Genomic DNA, 3,625 nt, shown 5'->3' on the forward strand with positions numbered 1-3,625 from the left:
GTGCAGAGTTGCGTCCCTTAGGCACGCCAGAAACCTATGATTGTGGGTTCGAATCCTGGTTTGCCCCGATTATGTTTCTAGGTTTGTCAGAACCATACCTGTGCTTGTGGGTTTCACTGAAGTGGTAAACGTCCGAGACCTGCATCACTTGGGCTTTCCTCCCACCTTAAGCTGACACACTGCGATATGACTGGAATACTGTTAAAAGCGGCATTAAACCAAACTCACTCACTCACTCACCCAAATTGGCTTCAGCTGGATATAACAGTTGATATCAAGCCATATTTCCTGGCTTCAATGAAATTCATTCAGAATGCTTCGCAGGTCATTGTGACTATATCAGTTACTATGACGTCACACTCAAATGACGCCACTCATCTATCGAACACTAAAGCTTGTTAACTACTTTTTACACTGAAGGCATTGGTTATTAATGTTTACAAACTGAAAATGTTGGAAATAGATTTTTTTATGATAAATAGAATCTCAACGTCGTCTTTTTGCAACAATTAGGTAGACACTTACCTATGAAATTGCATCACATTGCCTTGCAGAACGTTATGTCATCGGTTATCGTGACATCACATGGAATGACATCACTAGTCTCTGACCCTGATCATGGCAAGCTGATCATGTCATGATGGGCGAGATTTATACATGGTGGCCAGACACCACGTATATAGAATACTAAACAAGCTCCCGTGTAATGCAAATTTTGTGAAACGAGCGAATAGCTCTGGTATCTGACGAACGAAAACGAACTATGACATCTGCGCGATCCACAGCATAATCCAATTGAGTCAAAAGTTATACTTATTAATTTCATACCATACAACTGTCCACCTTGAGAAGCCAGAAGTCTGTTTCAGAAAAGCTGTCGCAGCTCTGTTTATATATACTACTCAAAAGAAGTTAAGGATCACCTGAATTTTCATATTACAATAGTTAATCTCTCATGCCATGACAGATTAACATTACCAATATGAAAGAATCGAGTGATCCTTAACTTCTTTTGAGTAGTAGCTGCGATCGCCTTGTGGATCGTATACCATATACGCATACTAGGACGTAATTTATAGAATTTTGTTTTAAGATCCACCTGCGAAACAATGCCACGTGACGTAGTCTAGCAACACGGTTGCTGGGATCGTTAAGTGTGCATAAGCTCCTCTCAGTGATCTATCATTTCTACACGTAAAGTCCATAAAGTAAAGTCCGTGAATAAGCCCAGGGTTGTTGAGAATTTTCAATATTAATTTGTTCGTGAAACTGTTCCAGTAGTACACAGCACACGCTTTGGTATTAATGTGTAATACAGCTGTATGTTTATTAAACGAGATATCTCTTCTCTATATCGGGGGGCCTAGACGTCTAAGGCGCCGCAATTCGCTGTGCAGAGTTGCGTTGATGCATGTCATCGATCCCAATTGCGTGGATCGATGCTAATGATATTAATCACTGGATTGTCTGGTCCCGACTCGATTATTTACAGACCGCCGTCATATAGCCGGACTATTGCTGATTGCGGCGTTACACAACAAACACAAACACGTAGAAGTCACTGAAACAAAATACAATTATTTTCAAAAAGGTCAACTCACTGGCTTACAATACACAATCGACTGGAGCCATGCGGATAGTAATATGTTTTATAACCCAAGAAAATTATAAATTACCAGTGTGAATGATTCACCGTTTGCATCGATGTTCATTGTGTCAACTGCTTGTTTTTGAGGGCGAAAAGCGATCTCAGCTTAACGTCTACCGTAAGTCTATGCAAAGTACGGGGATTCCGGTCCCATTAGCGCTTAGCTCTTGGACCGCCTCCGTGGTCTAGTGGTAGAGCGTCCGCCCGGAGAGAGGAAGGTCCGGGGTTCGATCCCCGGTAGCGTCAAACCAAAAGACGTTAAAATATGGTACTTGTTATTACCCTGTCTGGCGCTCGGCATTAAGGGGCCAAGGACTGGTCGGCTCGGAGTCAGTATACTGTGTCTGAGTGGGGTATTCATGTTAAACTGCGGCATGATATCTCGGTGTGCTAGCACTATAAATCCGGACTAGTACAAGCAGCCACACAAACACACACACGTACATGAACGTCGCATGTAAGTGCAATAATCTTGGACGCGACGTTAAACCCAATTTCACCTCACCTAGTTCATGAACGGTCCTAGGCCCTCTTGCACAAAGGCATCTTGGCTATTAAGACTATCGTAAGCCTATGTTTAAGTAATGGAGTTACGATCATCTTGGCGCTAACATCGCTTTGTGCAAGTGGGCCCTGGGCCACGTCCCCCAAAGCGATCTTAGCGCTAAGGTGATCGTAACTTCCTCACTTAAACATAGGCTTAAAGTCATCGTAGCGCTAAGACCGCTTTGTGGACCGGGCCCCTGCAGGGCCCCGTTCCACAACGCGATCTTAGTGCTACGTTGGTCGTAAGCCTATGATATAGTATGGGAGTTACGACCAACTTAGCACTAAGATCGCTTTGTGGACCGGGGCCCCGGTCCTACTTGCATAAAGCGATCTTAGAGCTACGATCATCGTAGCGCTAAGATTGCTTTGTGCAAGTGGGCCCAGGTCCTTGATTATTTACATGACTCGGGTTACTCGCCGGAATATCAGTGACATGACCGTAACTTGACATTCGGAAACTTATCAACACAGTCCTTCTTAGTCAGACCCGGAACTTCAGCCATCCGCGTACATCGTCATGATGTCATGTAATATAGAGAAAAATACATGCTTGATTTTAACTTCCCCATCTACCAATTTAAGAAATATGCCTTTCGAGAGAATTAAAACTGAAATTGCGCAGTAAATGCCATAATATAGCGTCGTCATTGAATGGTTGGTTTGTTGTTGAACGCCGCACTTTGAACGCATTTGACGGCGGTCTGTAAGTACTCGGACCGCCTCCGTGGTCTAATGGTAGAGCGTCCGCCCGGAGAGCGGAAGTTACAAATACACGTGCATGCACGTCGCTATATAAGTGCAATAATCTTGGACGCGACGTTAAACCCCATTTCACCTCACCTGTAAGTACTCGAGTTTGGACCAGACAATCCAGTGATTAACATCATGAGCATCGATCCACGCAATTGGGATACGATGACATGAATCAAGACCAGTTGCTGAAAAAACCCTTCCTACCCTGAAACACGAGCATGATAAGTTTCAGATTCATTGGTCAAGTGGTTCTGATTGGATTATGTTTCGGCGGACAATTGAGACAATTTACTGGCATTGGCCTTTTATTGTTAAGGTAAGAGACTTTAAGTGCCTCGAAAACTTTAACTCTGAACGATAGTTACGGGTTTAACGACTGTATCCATACAATCTAGACCATCTATTAGCCATTCCAGAATGTTCTTTTGTTCAGGTTTCAAATTTGTAATCGAGAATTTGTCAAAGTATGTTTCGAAGCGTAGTCGCCAATTTGAAGTTAGTGCCGTAAAGCACGAGAAAGCTGCCTTCTGATTGGTCATTCCATTGGTCGGTCAAAGTTCGCGCAAGGTCGGTCTGACGTGACCCGTAATGGGATGTCCTCAGATCTTTGTTTAGCGGTAGCGTGAACTAAGATCTGATTTTAGTGAAATTGGCTGTCGTGGTAGCCATATTAAA

The sequence above is a fragment of the Haliotis cracherodii genome, unplaced genomic scaffold (genome assembly GCF_022045235.1).
Source record: "Haliotis cracherodii isolate W230 unplaced genomic scaffold, xgHalCrac1.p SCAF_14, whole genome shotgun sequence".
Lineage (NCBI taxonomy): Eukaryota > Metazoa > Mollusca > Gastropoda > Lepetellida > Haliotidae > Haliotis > Haliotis cracherodii.